At 34.7% G+C, this 24,744-nt stretch overlaps 1 long non-coding RNA gene across 1 annotated transcript in view; it reads left to right on the top strand.

Moving 5' to 3' along the window:
* Positions 1-24,744, top strand: part of LOC116809639 (uncharacterized) — a 51,629-nt gene that overhangs the window by 679 nt on the left and 26,206 nt on the right. The window contains exon 2 of the long non-coding RNA XR_004369919.1: positions 15,617-15,723. This is a non-coding gene — a long non-coding RNA (uncharacterized LOC116809639). The remainder of the gene's footprint in view (positions 1-15,616; positions 15,724-24,744) is intronic.

Raw genomic sequence — 24,744 nt, 5'->3', positions numbered from 1 at the left:
TTGTTATTCATAGGCCCTGGCCTTCATTAGCTCAGGACTATGACACAAAATCATGTTTTTTTTTGGTTTTTTTTTTTTTTTTTTTTTGGCCTATGACAATTTTATAGTACTACACAAGAGGGGAGTTTAATGCTGCTTTCCTGTCATCCAAAATATCAACTTCTACTTCTTTTGCCACTTGCTAATGGAGCTGAAACTCAGCAGGGCTTGCTTGATAATGGAGCATTCTACAATGAATGCATCACATGCTGCCTGTCCCCAGAGCGGGCTGTCTTTAGGTAGTGCTACTACTGCTGCTTCTACTTTAGAATACTGTGCTGTTGTTGACTATTTTGTCAGGTTCATGGAGAAAGACCGTACAATCATGCATGGGAGTGAGATTTTCCTTGGGAAGTCATTAATTACAGCCAGGAATACTGTAAGTATCTGACTTGAGGTGAGGAGGAATATACTCTATCTAAATCCAATGGGAGGCTGAGCCTACATTCTGAGGTATGTAGAGTTCTGGATCTCTGCCAATAATGGAGTAAGCAAGCATAACCAGCGAGAAACAAATAGACCAGGAGTGGGCAATAGGAGTGAGCAGTAATACCAAGATTCAATATTTAATGAGAGGTGGCAATACAATAAATCAATCCTGCTTAAGACTATTTTCCAAAGAGATTACTGGGTGTTCTTTCCATGAAGTGTGGTGTGATGCTTAATTGACCCTCTACGGGTTATCTGATTCAATCAGAGTTTGGTTTTTCTATTGAAAAATAGCCAAAAACCCTCACTTTCAATATAAAACACTCTCCACCTTCAGCCAGGTAGTTTCAGGTAATAGATGATAATGGGATGGAGAGAAGCAAAGTCTCAAAAAATTCTGGATCAAAGGTTTATGTTCACAACAGAACCTAATAATGCGGGTTCATTTTTGAATGCAGAGTAAGAAGTTGTGGTTGAAGTTTATCAACTAGAGGGTCCATAAAAACATATACGTTATAAAAGTAGACTTCCATCCAAGAAACAGAAATATATACATCACACCATTTCCTGAACATTAGGAATCCATTTTTGAAAATTCAGAGGTTCTGCATGAAAATACTAACTGGGGGCCTATATTAGTTTCATGTGGCTGCTGTAACAAATTACCACAAACTGGGTGGCTTAGAACAACAGAAATTTATTCTCCCACAGTTCTGCAGGCCAGAAATCTGAAATCAGTATCGCTGTACCTGAAACAAGGTGTTAGCATCATTGCACTCTCTGGAGGCTCTACAGGATAATCCATTTATTGTCTTTTCCAGTTTCTGGTTGCTATCAGCATTCCTTGGCTGGTGACCATATAATCCAACCTCTGTCTCCCTGTACACAGCCTTCTCCTCTCTATGCATGTTGAATTTACCTCTGCCTCACTTTTATAAAGATTCATGTAATTGCCTTTAGGGTCCACTCAGATAATTCAGAATAACCTCCTCATCTCCAGGCCATTAACTTAATCATATCTACAAAGACCTTTTTTCCAAATAGCAAAACATTTAAAAGTTACAGAAATTAGGATTTATTATAGTATCTAGAGAATATTATTCAGCCTAATACAGAATGTATTTTCTATTAAGTTGGAAAAATGATAATAGGCTACATGTTAAACCAAGACTCTCAGGCGATACCATGTAACTAAAACATGGTAAAACACTTTCGTGTAAGAAATATACTACCATGTAAATATATAAAATACGTACTTAAAATGCTACTTCCTGACCATTATCTTATGAATATAGTTATTAAAATGGAGTTTTATTGTTTGTGTGTGTGTTTATACTCTACTAGGAGAGCATAAACCAGGAATATATTCTGTGGGGCATGCCTGTAATGAGAATGTTGTTTTCTGAGAATTGCCTATAGATGTGTCATAATGACCCACATGATAAATGGGAAAGAAACAGTTGCTCCTTAGAGAGAAAGAATGAACAGATGACCAATGTGACAAGATTGTAGGTTTTACATCCACCAAGATGTATTTGGGAGTCTTTAAACCGTTAAGAAAAAAAAAAATTAAAGTCCAACGGCGGGAGAGTCAGTCCTAAAACTGATCTGCCTTTCACTCAACCCAAATAACACTTCTCAATTGTGTGTGTGTGTGTGTGTGTGTGTGTGTGTGTGTTGTGCTGTGCTTTGATTTGGTTTGTTTTTTTACTCTAGGACTCTAACAATTTTGACTTTCTGATCCTGGAAGATACGTAATTCAAAACACATCCAGAATTTATTCAATTTACTTCATTTCTACTACTACCACTCTGGTCTAAGCTATCACCTTTTGCCTCAATTGCTCTAATCATCTTTTAACCAGTCTCCTTTATTCCACTCTTGCTTCTCTGCAATTCATTTCCCACACAGTGATCATTTAAACAGGTAAATCAGATTATTTCAGTTTACCAGTTGCAAGCCCTCTAATTTTGGGATCTAATCCAAAGTTGTACTGTGATGCTGGGTGATGTGCCCCCAGCTCACCTCATCTCCTACCACTCCCTTCCCCTCTCGCTAGCCACATTAGCCTTCCTTCTGTTCATCATTAACTATGCTGAGCTTATCTCCACTTTCAGAGCTTGCTGTGTCCTGAGCTGGAAGGTAATTAATTCCTGCATAAAATACACCACTGTTTGGAATCATACAAGTCTCAGCTGATCTTGAGACAGCCCTGTCATGTTGGTCCAATCTAAAGCAGCCTCTGAACCCCAGTCACTTGTGAATGCCTTCCTCTGCTTTATTTTTTTCCAGGGAATCATCATCCTAAGAATTGATCTTATTTATTCACTTGCTTATAGTTAGTAAGCACCACAAAACAGTTACTGCTCTGTTTATAGGGATGAGAATAGTTTCACTTGCAAATTGGCTTTTAAGAAGAGAATTCTTTCTGTCTTGGTTTTAAACACCAACTCATTAGTCTGTGTATACTGCTGGGCTAAGGCATTTCTTAAGGACAAAACTTAGGCACAAGGCCACACTGCAAGTATATATGTGGTTTCTTTAGAATATCAAATCCTAAGGTGTGTCAATATTGAGAGTCTGCTGAAATTGTTCCAGGGACTTAACTGGTACATCAAAAATGGGTTTTAGGATGCCTAAATATTTATCTTTTAGTTTTGGAGTCTGTTGTGTGAGATCTAGGATGTCTCAGGAGAGTGTCATGACAATCCTCTTGTGTTTACCCAAGTATGCAATGTAAACAACAAATGAACCATTTTCTGAGTTGCCATGACATTTAAGGAATGTTGAGAAGTACTGCACAGACACGGCTAAATCCTTGCTGTGCCCTTCATAAATACCTATGCCTTTCCTGGTAGAGAAGACATGCTCCAGTGCTCTCCTGACCCTTGTCTCGGTCCATTCGTGTTGCTGAAACAGAATATCATGGACCAGATAGCTTATAAACAACAGAAATAGATTTCTCACTTTTCTAAGTCTAAGATCAAAGCCAGCAGGTCTGGTGTCTGGTGAGGGTTTGTTTACTGGTTTATTGATGGTGCCTTCTTAGTCCTCACATAAAGTCACCTTGCAAACAAGCTGAGGGATCTTACTACATTTATGAGGGCTCTGTCTTCATGACCCAAATACTTCCCAAAGGCCCCATCTACCAATATCATTTCCTTAGTGGATAGGATTTTAATGTATCAATTTGGTGGCGACACACACTTTCAGACCACAGCACTCCTCAAAGTCCTGGACTTTGGGTAAACCAGACGGAAGTTGTCATCATGTTTAACAAAAATTGCAATAATGGTACAGTGCCTGCTACAATTTATATAGTCTTTGAATATTGTTGTTGGCATTAATAGTGAATTTTTATAAATAAAAATAAATAATTTTATTGGTTTCAGGTTGATGAAACCAAACAGAAGAGTCAGTAAACTCCATTTGATAAAGGAAAACATACAGGAAATTTTAAAACAAGCAAAACAAAAATATAAGCAAAAACAAAAACAAAAAAACAAAGTTTAAAACAAATTATAAGTGGTATTTATTTTTTCTGTATGTCATGCCAGAAACATATATATTGGTGCCACAGATTCTTTTAGGTTGCCCAGGATGTTAAAGTTACCTTGTCCTTTTTGTTCTAAGTATCAATTAGGTTGAAACACCATTTCACATCCCAGCTCCCGTCAACATGCTTTGGGTTTAGTAAGGGGCTTGAACTTTGTGCCTGATCATATGTGGTCCCTATTTATTGCTTCTCAGCAAACTCTTCATCTCCCTCAAGTATTTCTACATATGGCTGTTTCTGTCTTTCCTCTCATGTCACCCAAATCAGTCCCTCTTCCACCCAGCTGTTGTGTAGGAGACTTCTACTAAAGATTAAGGAGTAACGGAAACATAGTTGGTATACAAGAAATAGTGCTGCATCAATGAGCAGCACATAATTTAAATGGGTACATTATACAGCCTTCTTTAATAAAAAAGTAAGGTCAGTTCCACAACTGAAAAAATATTATTTTCACTTCTGGGGCCATCTCTGAATTCTCAATATCCCAGGCACCTGTATATTACTTCATAGAAAATTACAAATTACACATTTCTTTACATTTTCTTTATTATTATTATTATTACCATTATTATTTTTTGAGATGGAGTTTCACTATTGTTGCCCAGGCTGGAATGCGTTGGCACGATCTGGGCTCACTGCAACTTCCGCCTCCCGGGTTCAAGCGATTCTCCTGCCTTAGCCTCCTGAGTAGCTGGGATTACAGGCATGCACCACCATGCCTAGCTAATTTTGTATTTTTAGTAGAGATGGGGCTTCTCCATGTTGTTCAGACTGGTCTCGAACTCTTGACCTCAGGTGATCCCTCCCAAAATGCTGGGATTACAGGCATGAGCCACCGCGCCAGGCCTCCTCTTTACATTTTCATTTTCAGCCAGCTTCTCTAGTCTAGGCACTTACCTAAAACTGCTTTTCTGCTTTTTCACAAATTGAAGACCCATCAAGGTAATCCTCCAATCAGTTCTTACAAATTAAACTTTTTCTGCCCTCTCTCTAAGATTTGTAATTATTTAATATATTTGATAGTAGATCTTGTAAGAGCTGTAATGCTACATGAGTCTTCATAATATAAACCAAGGTGGTTTTTTTTCCCATTATCTTAAATTAGTAGGAAAAAGGATTAGGTCTGAATTTAGTAACCAGATCCTAGTTAACATTTAAAACCTAGAGGCCGTGTTTATACACATTGGCAGAAAACAAGGCCAACAAACAAGCCCGGTGTGACTGCTCTGGAATAGTTTCTTCTTTCCCACTGAGCTGAGACATAGGAAAACTCTATAGTAACAGGAATCAAGAACCAAATTGGGCAGTGATTAAGATAAACACACTTTGGCTCAGCCAACAGTTGAATTGATAAATGTCCACTTCAAGCCAAGCTGTTTTCAAAGAGCATATATTCCTTATGAAAATATCTGGGTGGCAGGAGGTGGAGTTTGCAGTCAGCTGAAATCTTGCCACTGCACAAAGCTCTGTCTCAGAAAAAAAAAAAAAAAAAATATATATATATATATATTATATACATATAAATATATATAATTATATAATATATACTTATATATAATATATATATAATTATATAATATATACTTATATATATAATATATATAAAAATCTATCTATCTGTATATATATCTGGGTGGTACAGAGAGGTGAATCTTAGCCTAAAGAGGGTTGGCCTGGAAGACTTAAGAATACAAATATCTAATGAGTAGTGCCTTTAACAAATATGGGAATTTATAGGGTGGTTTTCCAAGTGAAGGAAACCATACCCTTAAATGCATTTCCTTTTCTGTTCTTGAGTTTCTCAATGGTAGAGCTACTCAATCCTCCATGCCTTATATTTCACATGTTAGTCTATTAACCTCAACTGGGAATGTTAGAGAGGTTAGACACAAGTTTAACACTGGGTACAGGACTTACATATCAGTAAAAAGACCAATTCTGTGGTTCTCTGACTTTTAAATTTCACTTAGTACATTTCAAAAATAAATATTAATTCATTATAGCTACTAAGTTTTGTAATTTGGATAAGTGAAAAGTTAAAAAATAACAACAAAATGACCTCTACATATAATCATTTCACAAATGAAAGGGTATTTTAACACCAGAAAGGGTAGAAAAGCTTCTTAGACAAATAATTAAAAACTCCTTAAATAAAATAAATGTAGCTTTGTAAAAATTTTTAAATATTATGTTCTAGTTTTTATTTGGCCCAGACCCAATATGAATTATTCACAGACTGACTCCAAAGTGCAAGCAAGTGATTGGGAATATTGGAATAACTCTTTTATTTTATTTTTGTCACCACTTTTCTCACTATAATTACCTGGTAGAAACTTGCATCTTCAAGCACATAGGTTCGCATAACTTCTAAGTCTCCTTCTGGTTTTTATTTGTTTATAACTTTAAACCACTACTGACTTTAAAGTGTTCAGCATAAAACCCAATTTGTGCTTTTATTCATTTACAACAGATGGGGTCAGAGTGAAAAGAGGGGCAGGTTATAGCTTCCCTTTTTTGTAGCCCCCTTTATTAAAATCACTTGCAGCATTTTTATAAGGTTCACACTTTTCTCTAAGATGTAATTTGTATAAAGGATACTTTATTTAGAACTGTTTAGTAAGTAGTAAACCTGGGGCCTCAAAGTCTCTATAAAAAACTTATGGCCAAAATGACCTTCATCTAAATCACAATACAGAAACCTAATAATTTTTCAAACATGCAGAAGCCTTAAGCAGAATGAAATTCCAATAACATATGCTACAACTGATGACAATGAATGCAGCCAATCCTAAAAGAACCAAGAGCTATTGTCTACCAGGGTGAGAAACAAGATGAAAAAGACTTACTATTCTTTTTGACTGAAAAGACATTGTTAGTCAGTCTGCCAAAGGACTGGTACTTAAAATTCGTTTTAGACTTACAACTACTTGGATATTAGTAACTATTACTGATAACATACACACACATGCACACACACACCCTTATATATTTCTAATTCCAATTTTAATTTGAAAGGGATAGGCAAGAAGCAGGCCATGAAACTGAAGGGCAAGACATGACAGGCATAAAACAAGTTAATGAGTAATTTTAATAAAGAAAAATGTATTGAAAGAAGGAAATTGTTAGAAAGGGAAGCACATCTCCATCTTCCAGAATATGTCATTTCTTTCTTAGCATGTGTGTCACTAGACCATGTAAAATTCCTGTCAGCTATCCTCATACTTTGCAATTTAGCTTACAATATACAGGATAGACTATGGTAATAAATTGTGTTGGTCTAATAAGGTAATGTGTGAGCTGGATCGCTGAGTATGTCTTTATAGTAACAAGTATATAAAAAGTACTTCTAAAAATCACTTAGCAATGATGAAGTTCTTTTCACCATTTACATAAAAATGCAAAATGTATTTTCTATTTTACACAGAAAAGTACAAGCAGATATAAAATTCCATGTGCATCACCAGTTATGCCCCATAGAAAATATTATTTGCATGACCAAAAATAAGTATAGCATTAAGTGGCATTTGGTAGAAGATAAACTAACTTCAAGAAAATCAAAGCCTTTCAGCAAAGAGTGGTTTGAGAAATTTTACATATTTAAAGTTATAAAATAATAAATAATTAAGGCTTCAGTTTTGACTGAATTTGATTGATAATATTTCTCTTAAATGTTCTTTTTGTTTAATACAAAGGATTTATATTCTAAGATATAATGAAAGAAAAGGGGAATAATTTTAATGATTATAATAATGTTTTACATTTATGTAAAAGAGAAATATCACTGACTCTAGTATAGAAAAAATTGAGAAAAACTGAATTTATGTTTTATTTTTTAAATAAAATAAATTTCTACTATTATTGAGATAGTAAATATACATTGTAGAAAATAAACGCAGCAACAAAATTAATATTTTCCCAATCGAAAGCATAACTAGTATATTGAATTTTGGATCTTTTTATATGTATTTACGTTTTATTCTTTTTCTGATCTTATCTTACATTCTCTTGTGACCTGTTTTTTTTTTTTTTTACCAGCATCTATTTTCATTTCTCTATTTCTGTAAAATTATAACTTTTTAATACATAATTTACATTTAAATTATCTTAATGGACTCCAAAATGTTCAAATCAGTGGCTAGTTCCAGACAAAATATAGTTTCTGCTTCTAATGTTTCTTAATCTTCTTTCCTCTTTATTAGATGTTTCTTAAACCTCTTAATTTAGGATGTTTTTCTACTGTCTCTTCTTAAAAATATTTTATCACTGAGAGTTTCTAACATTTATAAAATAGGAGAATAGGATGACTCCCTGTGTACTCATCAGCTAATTTCAACATATGTTAACTCAAGCCAATCCTTTATTCCCAAAGACATACTTCCTGTCCCTGCATAAAACAAAACTAAATTATTTGCAGTAAATCCTAGTCTTAATATTATCATATCATTTTCCTTTTTTTTTTTTTTTTGAGATGGAGTTAATGGCGCAATCTTGGCTCACCACAATCTCCGCCTCCCAGGTTCAAGCAATTCTCTTGCCTCAGCCTCCTGAGTAGCTGTGATTACAGGCATGCGCTGTCACGCTCAGCTAATTTTGTATTTTTAATAGAGACGAGGTTTCTCCACGTTGATCAGGCTGGTCTCAAACTCCTGACCTCAGGTTATCCCCCTGCCTCGGCCTCCCAAAGTTCAGGGATTACAGGCATGAGCCTCCGCGCGTGGCCTCATATCACTTTATCTGTAAAACTCCAGTTACATCTCTGTAAGACAGGTGCTCTTTTAGGGAATAGAATGATGGTCACTAGAGGCTGGGACAGGTAGTGCAGGGGGTTGAGGAATGAAGGCATATGGTTAGTGGAAACAAAATGTACTTAGATAAAAGGAATAAGAAATAGTGTTTGGTATCACAGTAGGATGACTAGTTAGAAATAATATATGTATATTTCAAAATAACTAAAACAGTGGAATTAAAATGTTCCTAACACAAAGAAACGGCAAATGCTTGAGGTGATCAATACTCTGATTACCTTGATTTGACCTATACCTTGTATGCTAATATCAAATTATCACATGTATGCCATAAATATGTACAATTATTTATTCATAAAAATTAAAATTAAAAAATTTATAAACAACAATAAAGCAAAAAGGTGCTCTTTTAAAAATATAACATAATAACATCAATATACATACTATGTATATGTAAATATGTGGATGTGGGTTTTTTAAGTATCTAAAAGGACGTGTACATGTACACACACATTTCCTGTACATGTGTTTGTATGTGTAATTACATGTGTCAGAATAAAAGTATTAATATAATGAATAACATGGTAGACTAAAAATATCTATTGAATACAGTATATTAATATTTTAAAAATTGTTTTTGTCCTTGTGCTGTATGTATAGGGGTGTACAGTCAAATTATTATGTTTTAAAGGCATTTGGAATAATTTCACTATGTGTGGCTTTATCATCATTTCAATACATAGTTTAATTTGCTTCACTTTGTTTCAGGTTTTAGGAATTGCTATTTTTTCCCCACTTAAAATATTTTTTAGAATTATGCAAAACATTTACATGGATAGAGAATAAAAATCTACAAAACAAAGTATAGTCGGAGAAGTCCAACTCTTATTTCTTTCCCTCTAATCCTTGTCTCTCCTTTTCCCATAGGTATCTGTATATATGTGTGTATATATATATGAGCCACCACACCCGGTCGTTATCTGTATATTTTCTAAATTTAAAATTATTTTCCAGCTTTTAACATACCCATATACATATGCATATATTAACCTAGTCAATACATGTTGCCTATATCCTAACATTTTGCTATTTATATATAATATCCTGCATATGTTGTCTCTTTCTTAGATAAACAATTACGTATTATACCCACTTTTCTTGAACTTGCTTTCTATATCTAACTATATATTGGAGAAAACTTCTTCGTAGTTTATTGAGGTATTCCTTTTGTCATTTTAGTATTATCTAGATATCTATTGCGTTACTATACTGTGTTTATTCAACCAACTCCCGTATCATACTAATGTGCATTTGTTTTTTCCCAGTTCTTACAATTCAGAATTTGCAGCATAAGTGGCATTGTACATATTGTTCTCCTTTTCATATTTTTGTCAGTATATATCTTTGGGACATGTTCTTCAAAGTGGGATTGCTGGGTCACAAGACAAAAGCACAAATGGTGCTAGACTTTATTAAATTTCCCTTCAAAGTGGTTTTGAACATTCTGCATTTTCATCATCAACGTATGAGACTGTTTTATTCATCCTTATCCACAGAGGACATTGTCAGACTTCTGGATTTTAGCCAATTCAATATGTGAGGAATTGGATCACAGAGTATTTTAATTTGCAGTTTTCTTATTATGAACAAAGCAGAACATTTTTTCATATCTTTAAAGGCATTTATATTTTCATTCTTTGTGACCTATCTGTATATTTTGCCTATTTTCTATAGTGTTGAGGCTTTTTTTATTTTTAGAAGATATTAATATGTCTCATATACTACCTCTTTTTGTTGTGTGCATTACATATTTCCAATTTCTCATTTGCCTTTTACACTTTGATTTTTTTTGCATTTACAAATTTTTATATGAACAAATTTATCAATATTGTCTACTGTTTTGTCTATAAATTGTCATAGTTTGAACAATTTTCTCCATTCTAGATGCACAGTGAAATTAGCCTATGTTTTTACCTAGCACTGGTGTATAGTTTTTTAATTTTAGATTTTAATCCATTTAAAATTTATTCTGGCATACTAGGTAAGAACTGGAACAAAACATTTATTTTTTCTTACATGGCTACTTCATCACAAGATCTTAATTATTAAAAACTAGTGTATTTTACTCACTGACTTGAAGTCTCATCTTTGTCTTATACCAAATTTATATTCACAATTTGGGCTATTTCTGGAATATCTATTATAGGGTACCAGTTTTAATCATATGAACTTGTTGAAGTTAATGAAGCAGCTGTCCAGAAGAATGTCCTGCCTCTTGGGTTTGTCTGCTTGCTTCCTTTTGAGATATTTTACTTTATTTCTTATTTTGCTAGAAGTTAAATATAAAAAGCTTTATAAAATCAAATGAAGCATTTTTGACTAGAATAAAAACTGATAAAATTATATCCTTCCTAGTACATCATAGCAGAATTTATGTAATATCAGTTTGACCCACCATTAATGGTACTATAATTTGTCATTAAACAAGTCAACACAGATCATCTCTCTGTCATACACTTTTCCTTGAAATTTGTAGAAATAAAACTTATAATACATCAAAATTTAGTTAATTTTAATTAATTAAACCTTATTTATAATTTAAAAATAAAATTTATCAATGAATTATTTAATATAGATTGACATACTTTATAAAAATAATACTCAAACTAAAATAAAAAATTGAAAATGTGTTATGGCAGCTAGAATTATAGTTGCCTAATTTTTAAAAAATTATCTGTAGTTTTCTGTTTTCATCTACTTTTATTTTTAAAATTATGTTAATACTTATATTGTTATTAAGTTAAGGATCTAAACTTGCCTTAATAATGATACAAGTATTAAGACTTATTATATCAAATCATGCCAAATCATCATATAATCAGTAGACATTTTAATGGCGAATGATTTAAATAATTTTTCTTTTTACTTGTTACCTTATTCTAGGCAGACAAAGCAAATTGCTAAAAAAAGAGATCACATTCAACAAAAATATGTGAACAATTTTTTAAATTGATAATTGTAAACTATAAGTTTCAAAAATATTTTTGTATTCAATTTTACTAGAATAATTGAGTATATATAGTACATGTTTTGATAAATAATTTTTAAACAATTTTTTTCACCTTTTAATGAGAGCATGGGTATTTCCCCTCATTATTTTATGCATGCATGGGTTAATATGACTTGTTTCTAAAATCATGCAAGATGCAGCCTTAATTGTTTTCCCTTTTTTATTTTCAGAAAGTCAGCAGTTACTAACTTTTTTCGTATTTCAAATAAATAAATAGATGGGAATACAAGGAATTCTACCATAGATGTATCACTTAGTTATCTAAATCCCTTCTGTATTGTATACGAAAACTGTATTGTGATCATTTACCAAACATTAATTTTAATGATTTATTAACTGACAACCCTATTTGACCATCTTTCAATTTTGTTGAAAGCAAATATTGGAAAGCACTTGAATTGTAAAAACATTTGTTACCCAATCAGCAAAGTCATGGACATCCTCAATTTTGGGGAAGTCTAAAAATTGACATGACCAAGATCTGTCCAACGTCTTAGTTTTCATACCTGTGTTAGAAGTTAAAGGATGCTTCTTAGGCAACAGCAAATTTCATTTTTTTTGTTGTTGTTGTTTAGTAGTACAAAGTAAGTGAGAATGAATGATGGCAGGGAGTTGGTCAGAAAGTGTGGGAACTGACAGAACATCTTTACAGCAAGTGTCTTCTCAGGCAAATAGATTTTGCAAATAGTAACTATGAAAGTGAGAATATGATCTGGAAAGGGACTGCCTAAAAATTGTCCATGTCAGCTTCTCCCTTGGTAAGTATGTATTCCAGGGTACACATGTCTCTCAGTTTGAAGAACACTTTCCATAGGTTCCCACAAAGTCACGTGCGGTGCCTTTCAAAAGGAAAGAAATGTTGATAGAGGAGATGCTGATAAGTTTCAATAAGCTAATTCAGGAGCCAGCACTTCAAATTTGTTTAGATCATCGTGGGTTTAAAAATATATATATTCTGGAACCCTGTGTTGTCTCTTTCCTTAGAAGACTCTAAAAGTAGTCAACTGGAATCTGTTTCTCCTTTGCATTAATCAGCTTGTGTTAATCAGCTCAGTTAGAAACTCTGCCTATTCGCAAGGACAGAGGGCTTTCTGTATCCTGGGTTCTTGCCTTAGTGTACTGGAAAAATCGGATCACACATGATCTTGGAGAATGAGGGCAAAGTTCTGTTGACTGGAAGTAGCTCTCAGTAGCTCTCATTGAGTTGAATGGGGAGGACAGCAGGGGATGGAGTGGGAAGTTGGAATAGAGCCGCCCAGCGGCCAGACTCTCCTTTTGCAGAATTCCCCTCGGCGTCCGCGTCGTTCCGCTACGGATGGCCTTCCAGGATCTGACGATGTGTTCTGTCAGTGTGTTCCTCTCGACATGTAGCCGCTTGTGTCTGTGACCACTAGGATCTTGGGGTTTTTATAGCACAGGATGGGGGTATGGCGGGCCAGGATGGTCTTGGAAAATGCAACATTTGGGCATGAAAACAGGAGTGCCTGTCCTCACCTAGGTCCATGGGTACAGACTCGAGGGTGGAGCTCTAGCCAGGGACCCACGCTTCTCTACCTATCACTTCCCTGTCCACCTGCAGTATCATGTAATACATACTTACACACAGTTACACATTATGAAAGTACATAAAAATTCCACCTAATATTTGGTATGGTTTTTGACAAGAGGAATTGTAGCCTTCTCTGTGAACAATTACTATTATTACCAACTTAGATTACTTAAAAGGTAATCAGGAAAGCATTGGTAGTAAAATGACATACACATGTTAAAGTACTTAAAATGTTGTATAGGATGAGATATGGTAAATTGGACAGAGATGACAAAATGAATGGAAAATGGCATGGAGGCTAAGCATGATAATAATGTGTCTTATTCAATTCTACGATTTAATGATATTTTGATTTAAGGTTAGATAGAATCCAAATCTCTGAAATTTTAGATTATTAGCAAATGTAAATTATTTTTTATTTTTCCCCAAAAAACTGAATTAAGTTACTTATAGTGTATTAAATGGGGCCATTTGTACATTCAATAGCTCTATTTAATCAGAAACACTCAAACTGTATCCTTGAAAATATATACGAGTGTAAATAATAGTGGAAAATGCACTTGGCAAGGTATCTTTGGATCTTGCCAAACCCCAGACATCTTAGAAATGCTTGAAGACGTTATAATGAACAAAACATACTACTAGTTCACTGAACCTTGGCGATATGTGTCAGGAAAGCAGACAAAATACCAAATATGTTATCATGCTTTCACTTAACCAAAGCCATTCTTTTGCATTTGAATTTTACTAAAGACTTATCCCATTTTTAATTCAGCTCTGAGATGAATTAGTGTGATTAAACCAATGGCAGATTCCAATAAAACTTTTCATCAGTTGCTTATAATAATCTCTGAAATGGAATTGGGCATATATGCTTTGAAGACTTTCACAAAAGGACACAACAGCATTTAATGAGTTGTCTAAATTTTATATTGGGGAATGAATTTCCTAGCAGTGGTACATGGAAGTTTTTGCATTAGAAAAATGTTAGTAAAAACACACACCATACGCTCCTGTTGTAGGAACTTTCAGAGCCTTATTATGTCTCATAATAGACACAGAGCAGTACAAATTCTTACTTTTACCTTGTACGCTGTCTATTCTTCATGTCAAATGTGTACAAAATGAGTTCCCCTTCTACTGATCCAAGACTATTTTCTTCTTCCTTTTATTACCTGAAGTCTACTTCTATGTTATCACTCTTTTAGATGAATTGAAATTGAACACATATTTTATGTAGTACATCAAATCCAGCATAGCTTATTTATATATGAATTATTTTGCTTCTAATAAGAGAACAATCCACAATCCCTCCTACATTATATATTATATGAAGTGGGTTAACAAAGAGGGTATTCTAGAATATATGAAAACTACTGGGTGAATGTTCTGTTTTTAGTTTGCTGCTTCCATCTGGATGCATCTAAACTGAGCGAAGAGAAACTTTCTTTGATTTCATTATGAAGAATTACTAAACGATTTCTGACATTCAGGTGAGAGGGCAGAAGGGACCAAGAGGCATGTAAAACTAGCAGCATGCAGCTCATTCTGATTTAGAAATATCCAAAAGGCCCGGCCACCAGTGGAAAAACCACTGGAATGCCAAGAGTGCAAATGTTTTAAGAAGACAAGAATTCTAATTAGTCTGGATGGGAAACTCAGCATGATGTTCGAGAGCTGGTTTGATGTTTAGAGTCATTACACTGAACTGTGTCGATAGGATTATACAATACTATTGTGATAATACAAATGTTAAATAAACCACCTACCTCAGAAATTTCTAAACAGAACTTTACAGTTTTTGTAGCGAATAAAAAAAATCGTAGTATTTTTCTTTGTTAGATTTCCTAATGAATTTAGCAGTCTTTACACTTAGCAGGAAATCTGGACTGATCATTTGAGGCCTGTTTTCTTTATACATTTTGGAGTACGGGTTTGCTTTTGGACACCTAATAAATCATGATCCAACATCTAAGAGAGACTTATTGCTATATTGTGAAATCAAGGGAAGAAAAAAAAACAGTGTAAATACTTGGAATATCTTGCTATGTTCTTTGACATATAGGACAGTAATGAACCAAAAAGCAAAATTCTCTAGCAATGATATGTTAGTGTCCTAGTCTTATTATGTGGAGTTAGTAATGGTTTTGTGTTTGAAAATGTTAAGCCTTACCTTGTTTGTAGTTCACCAAGGAATACGACCATATGTGATGCTTTTTCTATTTCAGGCAGTGCCCCCACTGCTGGATAGATTGCTGTTGACAGCTTTTGACCAGAGGGAGCCATTAGATTTTGCTGGCTAGCAAACAATTACAGCTTTGATATGAGCTATAAGGTAAAGATTAAAAGGAATACCAATGCCCCAAAATATGCTAGGCCTGTGTGGTCACTAGTCCCTTCTTGTGCATATGCAAAATTGTTTAGATGTACAAACTAACAAAAGACAAAACCAAAAAAAGCCAAACTTTTTAGGATTCGAACAAAGGTCATCTGAATGGTGAAAGATCCCTTTAAGAACAGTAGAAACTTCATACCATTATAAAGAATTCAAAAGTTTCATTTAAAGATAACAAATACCCTTCAAATGATGCTATTAGTAAGGTAGGTTTAAAAATAATTTTTACATTTGGAAATGTGCTGCTTTTATTTCTAGCAGTGTAGTCTTAAGGGAGCAGTTATATATTACGGTGCAATAGTGCATTTAAACTGACTAGGCATATGGGTCAATGAATGCTGTCAAACAATAATATAAAAAGATTGTTCATATTATTTGGACATTGCTGAGCATAAGCTAAATCCATAGTTTGTTAGTTTGAAAACATTGCTTGGAATAGAAAAAGAGACAGGAACAATGGCAAATTTAGTATTTCATAGATCCTGATATTATAAGAAAAATCAACTTAAACATCTTTATAGGTAAAGCCTGTCTTCTTTTGGCAGAAAAGAACCTTACTTAGATTCTGAAGGGAATCTTACAGAGAAAAGATAAAAATACTAACTTTTTTTGTGTGTGGAGTGTTCTGTGCTCTGAGATTTTCAAAAATTGGAAGTAAATAGTAACCTATGAGTTCAATTTTAAAAAAGTAAAAGCTTTTGATGTCGTAAGACAAATGCAACCTTACAATCTTTTACTGTGGTAAAGTGAGATATATTACTCCTTATAAAATTCTATAGATTTGATAATTTGTCATAGTACTACTATATCACTTAATTTTTATTTTGTTTTTACCTGCATGAATATTAGCATCATGTCTCCTCTGGTTATTTTCATCAGTATCTATAAGTATAAAGTAGAAACTGATGTATTAAACATAACATATTCAGGTTGACTAAAGTATGAAAACTGATATGGTTTGGATGTTTGTACCCTCAAAATCTCATGTCGAAATGTGACCTCCAATGTTGGAGGTGGACCTGGTGGGATGTGTTTGGATCATGAAAGTGGATTTCTCATAAATGACTTGGTGCCATGCTTGTGGTAACAAGTGAGTTCTCACTCTATTAGTTCAAGCAAGAGCTAGTTGTTTAAAAGAGTCTAGCACCTCTTTCCCTGTTCTCTTGCTCTCTCTCTCACCATGTGGCAGGTCTGCTCCTCCTTCACCTTCTACCATGAGGAGAAGTTTCCTGAGGGCTCACCAGAAGCTGAGCAAATGCTGGTGTCATGTTAGTACAACCTGTAGAATCATGAGCCATATCTCTTACATTTATAAATTACCCGGCCTCAGGTATTCATTATAACAATGCAAAACATATTAGCACAATAGTTAAAAATGCATAGTTTTATCATTTTATGTTGTTTTCAAATACAGGCATCTTGTATAAATACAAACCTGCCTTACTTTTGAACAAATCCATATACTAAATTTTTTCCCTCTCATTGCCTCTTACAAGATTTCTGAAACAACTTTAGTCTGTTTTAATGTGTTTGCTACCCTCTTCAGTTAAGACCAATAATCTGGCTTTTGGAAATGAAAATATGATTATCGTACAATTGCCATGATTACACCAAAAAAATAGTCTTTTTTGGATCCAAAATTACTATTAAATAACCTGCGTAGGTGAGAGAGATGACTTTCTTTACAATAATATGGAGCCAAATAAGAATCACTTCCTACTCTATGTCTGAAAGATTGCCTTAATGGACAGTCTTCCTCCAAATTTTGGGTCTATGAAAGGTCTGGCTATCTGGCATGTAGAACTACAAGTAGATAATTGAATTCTCATTTTGCTTATTTTCCGAAGTATGCCATTTTTTTCCACTTTGCTTGTATTTCTATATCTGTTAATGGAGGATAACAATACTTAGCACATGAGTTGTTATGAGGCTCCTAAATTGCTTTGTGCACTATCTGACATACGGTAAGTGCTCAAAATCTTAGCTAATTCTATAACTGTAATAGTTTTTACCTACTTTTAAAGCACAGAGTCTTTGTCATGCCATTAAAAGAGCAAATGATTGATTTAAAAATCAATTAATCTGTGGACAGGTTATGAAAAATATGTTGGTTAAAAAAGTCTTGAAAGATATTTACCTTCTTGGATATCACCTAATTGCAAGTCTTTATCTTTTCTCAATTAAAAAAAAAACATAAAAATTTCAAATCTCAGCCAGGCGCGGTGGCTCACTCCTGTAATCCCAGCATGTTGAGAGGCCGAGGTGGGAGGATCACCTGAGGTCAGGAGTTCGAGACCAGCTTTGCCAACATGGTGAAAACCCATCTCTGCTAAAAACACAAAAATTAGCCATGCGAGGTCGTGTATGCCTGTAGTCTCAGCTACTCAGGAGGCTGAGGCAGGAGAATTGCTTGACCCCCGGAGGCAGAGGTTGCAGGGAGCTGAGATCAAGCCCCTGCATACTGCAGCCTGGGCAACAGAGCAAGACTCTGTCCAAAAAAAAAAAAAAAAATGCAAATCTCTACCATGTAGATATTACAAGTAAAAAATCATTAATATTTTTCAAAAGAACCAATAGAAGCTTACAGTAGCTAATAGCTTATCCAATCTCTAATATAATATGCACATTTTAAAATTCTGATAAATGAATTAATATATATTTGAAAGAATCAAAATTAATTGAAACAACACAAAGAAAGCGCTCAAATTTTATAAATGAATGAATGAAGAAGTAAACATTTTTATGTTAAAGAATACTGAAAGAGGAAGTAAGCTATACATTACATTGTACTGCTAGATATATTTTGATCATTTCTTGGTTTTGTATCTGTCTCGGGTGTTTACACATATCTCTCTATGTTGGTGACTTGACTTTCTTCATTCTTCTACCCCTTACTTCAACCTTTTCCTTTTCAGTTTTCTTTGTCTCTCTACATTTGCGTAAGTGAGAAGGCTTAGTGTCACCCTTCAAAAGCCTCCTCTTCACTCTCCATATGCAGTCTGTCACAACGATATGGGAGTGCTGGGAAGGAAAGAGCATAGTCCGTTTAAATGATATGGAAGGTGGGAAGAGAAGTGCTGGATAGAGAAAGGCGGGTCCTTGGCTAGGGTTCCACCCCCATGGACTTCTGTGAGGATAGGTATTTCCTGCTCAAATGTTGCATTTCCCCAGACCCTGCCATGCCCCCATCCTGGGCCTATAAAAACCCGAGACCCTAGCATGCACAGAGGTGGCCAGATGTCAAGAGAAGCACATCAGCTGAAGAAGACGCAAGCAGCTGGTTGTGGAGAGGAGCACACCAGGGGAGGAGCACGCCAAGGGAGGAGCACGCCAAGGGAGGAGCACACCAACAGATGCCAGAACTCAGGCAGGCCATTCACCAGTGGAACAACACAGAGTTCGGCTGGAGTGGTCGGGGAAAACCATCTCCCTTCTGGCTCCTGGATCTGCTGAGAGCTACTTCTACTCAATAAAACGTTGCACTCATTCTCTAAGCCAACATGTGATCTGATTCTGCCAGTACACTAAGGCAAGAAACCCGTGTATACAGGAATCCTTCTGTCCTTGTGATAAGGAAGGGAGTCTAATTGAGCTGGTTAACACAAGTTGCCTATAGATGGCAACTAAGAGAGCACCCTGTTACACACACCCACCGGGGCTTCAGGAGCTGTAAACATTCACCCCTAGACACTATCGTGACTTCCGATCCCCACAGTCTGCCGTCTGTATGCTCCCCTAAAGGTTTCAGCAGCAGTGCACTGAAGAAGCAAGCCACACATCCCCATCACACGCCCTATGAGGGGGACAAGGGAACCTTTCCCATTTCAATGATTCCACTTCAAACTATATCTTAGATTGGTCTACATTCTTCTGCCTACACTACTATCGTTTCTTTCCTGAAGAAGAACAACCACCTTCAACTTAGTATCTCCTAGACTCTTTTTACTTCCTTTAATCTACTCTTCCCATAATCTAATGCAATCTTAAAATATAAACTTGTTTTCTGCAATTCCCTTCTTCAAATCATTTGATTGATTTCTTATTGTGTGTGAATAAATTGAATATTCCTTGCTATGGTGACCTTCTCTCAGGCCCATATCATCTTTCACTGTACTCAAGCCAAAGTGGCTTTTTTTCTATTTCTAGAAATGTTCAAACTCTTTTTGTTATCAGAGCTTTAATATCTGCCCTTTCTTTGCCTCGAATGCTATTTTCCCAACTGTGCCTCAGGAAATATCTATCTAAATAAAAAGTCCGAGTTTTAAAAGCTAAAGTGTTTGAGAGAACTATCCTAATCGAACAATGTAAGTTATATTCTTTCTGTTACTCTGCTTTACAGACTCACTGTTATTTTGCCTGGTAGACTCAATGTGTTTATTTTTTCTTAGGACCTATTTACTGTTTTTTCTATTTGTTTTCCTATGAAATTGATCAAACAGAAAAGTACAGGCAATTAAGAATACACAATAGTGTTCCTGCCACTGAGATTTAATCTTATATACACTGCCCAATTTTCTTAAATACATTGCAATAAAAAGTTACCAACATCAGCATTTCTAGAAGGCATGTTTGTTTTCACCCTTTCTGGCAATGTATGGAGCTGTTAGACTCTCCTAATCCTTGATAACACTAGCACCTCTCATGAGAAGTAAATGAAGTCTCCTAGTTTTAAATTGTTTACTGATTGCTATTTTCTTAGGGAACTTTCCCCCTGCTTAAATATCCTTATTCTTCTTTTGTGACTTGCCTTCATAATTATCTATTTTCTTCTTGAGTTGTACCACCCTCTCACACCACCATTATCAGCTTCTGGGAGATTTTTATATGTTCAGCATTTTATCATTTGTTTATAATATATGTTGCAAATATTTGCTCCTAGTGTGTGTGTATTTAATTCGATTTACTTTTTTGTTTTACAGCGTCTTTAGTTACACAGGGATAGTTCATTGTAGTGTAATAAAATTATCATTTTTTAAATTATGGAATTTAAACATTACAAAGAAGGACTGGATCACTCTTAGGGGTAGAAAGGAATGAAAAATTGCTTTTAGGACTTCTAAATCTGAAATTCAAATATGAAGATGTGGCACTGTGGGGAATGTGAGGCTGCAACACAGGAAGGACCCATGGGACTGAGAGGAAGCAGAAGCTCAAAGAGGAAGAAAAGAGGCACAAGCTGAGAGAATGTAGCAACCTGTGAACTTCTAAGGCTGCAACTTTGTTAGCATTGCAGTAGTTTAGGGAAGGAGTATGAAAAGAGTATAGGGTGGATATTGAGATCTAAGAGATAGTGCTAGAAGGATTAAGTGATGATTTTTCAGGGCTAACGCAAAGCTAAGAACTGGAGACAGGTTTGAGAAAAATGTTTTTAATATGAGCTCAAGGCCCACAAGTGAGTGAAGAGAAAAAGGAAAATGGGCAGAGAAAAGTGTGTATGCAATATGTATCCCAATAGATCATTCTGTGCTTGCTGTTTTCTCAAGACTGGATGATCAATGTCTTGCATCCAGTCAATGTCTGGTTGAGTATGACCAAAATATGAATGAAGTCCCTGTCACGCCTCAGTTATTTTGCACACCATAGATCATACATGCTTTCACTATAATTCCCCACTCATGGCACAGTTCCACTCAATTGTGAGAAAACCCCTCAGTTCCCAGCTTCTCCCTAGGGAGGAAGCTGGACTGTGCATTAAACATTCCACCTTTTTCAGCTATTTGTTGAGGAACTGGCTTTTTGCATCATCTGTCTAGGGGCACTGACAGAACCCAGCATACACCAAACATCTCAGGGCTACTGTGAACAAAGGCAGTGGTTTGACCTAGTATGTGGACATTCACCACAAATCATCTCACTAACTGCATACAGTAAGTGGTTAGAGAAGAGCCTCAGCTCATAGCTTTTCACTGGAAAGAAAATAGTTGAACCACAAATCCAAGGTTCCAAATTTTTCAGGAGCTGCTCAAGAGTCTGGCTTCTGTCTTGCTTTTCTTGGAGTGCTGACAGAATCGATCACAGTCTAGAAGCCTGATGGTCACTGAAAATAAATATTATTTTTAAAAATTTCTTGTTTCTTTAATTTGAATATTTTACTGTTAAAAATTCCATTTATATTGAAATAGAGATAAAAATAAATGCATAAAGTTACAAAATACAGACAGAAAATTTCCCTTCCAACCATCTCCAGCCTCTTACTTGTGGGTTCTATTTCTTAATAGCAACTACTTTTTACTGTTTTGTTTTTAGTTATTCTGGCTGTTTCTTTCATAAATTTAAATTATATGTTCTCCCTGTATTTTTGAATAATCTATGCTAAATAGTGTCTTCATTTTTGTTAAAAAATTAAAAATTATTTTACTTTTAACATTATATCACCTCTGAAACCTCTCTTCATTGTTGGAAATATTTTTACTTTTACCTTTTTATAGATTATGTTTACTTTTTAATTGACACATAATTGTACCTATTTATGGGGTTTAAACAAGCACAAAAGCAACCTCCATCAAGCCCCTCCCCTGCCTAGGGAATAGTGAATGAGTGAAAAAACCTTATATTCTATCTTCTCCCCAGGGAAGTAAAGAGTTGGAAGATGAACCCAATGATCTAACTCTCTGGGTTCTATATGAGAGAATGGCTTCTATCTCTGCTATCTTGGAGCAGTGGCAGGATCTGTTGTACTCTAGACACCTGAGGGTGGCTGGGAACTACGATAGCAGTATGGGCTACCACAAAGGTTTGGGAGATCAATAGAAAATCTGGCCAAACTGATTGAAGAAGGTCTTTTTCTGCACAAGGCAAGTATGTGAAGACTAAATGAAGTGTTTTTTTTTTTCAAATGTGTAGATCATACCAACGTACAAAGTAAAGGAAATGAAGAAACAAGAAAACACAATTCAAATAAAGCAACAAGATGAAACTCCAGAAACCAACCTTAATAAAACAGATAAATATAAATTAACTGACAGAAAACATGCAATCACCATTATAAAATGTTTAATGAGTTCAGGTGAACAATATAAGAAAAATAGAAGAAGTTGAACAAGCAGATAGAAAATTTTTAGAAGAACAAAACTGAAATCTTGAAGCTGAAGAATATAATAACTGAAATAAAAATGTAATATAGAAGTTTCAGCAGCAGACTAGAGCAATCAGAAGAAATAATCAAAAAACTCAAAGACAGGTCATTTGGTGGCTCATGCCTGTAATCCCAGCACTTTGGGAGGCTGAGGTGGGTGGATCATGAGGTCAGGAGATCGAGACCATCCTGGCTAATACGGTGAAACCCCGTCTCAACTAAAAATACAAAAAATTAGCCGGGTGTGGTGGCAGGCGCCTGTAGTCCCAGCTACTTCGGAGGCTGAGGCAGGAGAATGGGGTGAGCCTGGGAGGCGGAGGTTACAGTGAGCTGAGATCACGCCACTGCACTCCAGCCTAGGTGACAGAGCGAGACTCCATCTCAAAAATAAACAAATAAATAAATAAAGACCGGTCATTTGAAATTATACAGTGAGAGTTGCAAAAAGAAAAAGAAATGAAAAATAGTGAAAAAAGCTTAAGGGGCTTATGGGAAAACATTAAGCAGATCAATATATGCATTATGGAAATTTCAAAAAGACGAGAGAGAGAGAAAGAACCATAAAGTTTACTCAAAGAAATAATGGCTGAAAACTTCCAAAATCTGGGGAAGAAACTGGAAATTCAAATGCAGAAAGCTCAAAGGATTCTAAATAAGATGCACCAAAAAAGAAAAACATGCCAAGACACATTAAAATCAAATTGTCAAATTGAAAGAAAATTCCAAAATCAGAAAGAGAAAGGAAACTTTCACATACAAAGAATCTCTATAAGACTAACAGCAGATTTTTACCTTTCAGGCCAGTAGTTAGAAGGATGATATATTCAAAGTGCTGAAAGAAACGAAAAAACTGACAACCAAGAATATTATACTCATTAAAACTATCTTTCAAAATTGAAAGAAACAAAGATTTTCCCAGGCAAAGAAAATCTGAATAATTTTATTACCACTATATCTGCCTTACAAGAAGTACTAAAGGGATTTTTTTCAAGTCGAAATGAAAGGATGCTAAACCATAACATGACAGTATGTGAGAGTATAAAACTAATTGGTAAAGGTAAATATATAGACATATATAAAATGCTGTAATAGCAGTGGATAAATAACTTTTTATTCTAGTATAAAAGCTAAAAACAAAAAGTATTAAAAATGACTAAGTAAAAATATATTAATAGATACACAATATAAATTGGTTGAAATTGTGACAAAAATAACGAAGTGTGGGAAAGGGAGAAATAAATATGTAGAGTTTTTAATGCAATTGAAGTTAAGCTGTTATCAGCTTAAAATGACTCATATAACTATAAGGAATTTTATTTAAATCTCATTGTAACCACAAAGAAAAAAATATATATATATAAATCACACAACACAAAAGAGAACGTAAACAAAGCATATCAATAAAAAAATCTACTAAAGACAAAGGAACACCACACAAGCGGAAGAGTGACAGAACAAAAAACAAAACTTCATAGAAAGCAATTAACAAGATGGCAAGAGCAAATTATTTTCTAATCAATAATTACTTTAAATGTAAATGGATTAAAGTACTCAAGCTAGAAGCATTGAGGGGTTGAATTAATCAGAAATAAATATGATCAATCCATATACTATCTACAAGAAATTCACTTTATGTTTAATGATACACAGTGACTGAAAGTAAAGAAATGGAAAAGATACTCCATGCAAATGATTGCCAAAAGATAGCAGAAGTGGCTAGACTTAGATCAGGCAAAATACACTTTAAGTAGAGGACCTTCACAAGAGATAAAGAAGCACATTATATAAGGATACAAGAGTAAAATTGTCTGAAAGATATACATATATATAATTACGGTGTTGCATGTGTGTGTGTGTGTGTGTGTGTGTGTGTACTCAACATCAGA

Source organism: Hylobates moloch, unplaced genomic scaffold (assembly GCF_009828535.3).
Source record: "Hylobates moloch isolate HMO894 unplaced genomic scaffold, HMol_V3 SCAFFOLD_1, whole genome shotgun sequence".
NCBI classification, from domain to species: Eukaryota; Metazoa; Chordata; class Mammalia; order Primates; family Hylobatidae; genus Hylobates; species Hylobates moloch.
The sequence above is the reverse complement of the archived record's forward strand: the minus strand, read 5'-3'. Positions and strand labels throughout refer to the sequence as shown.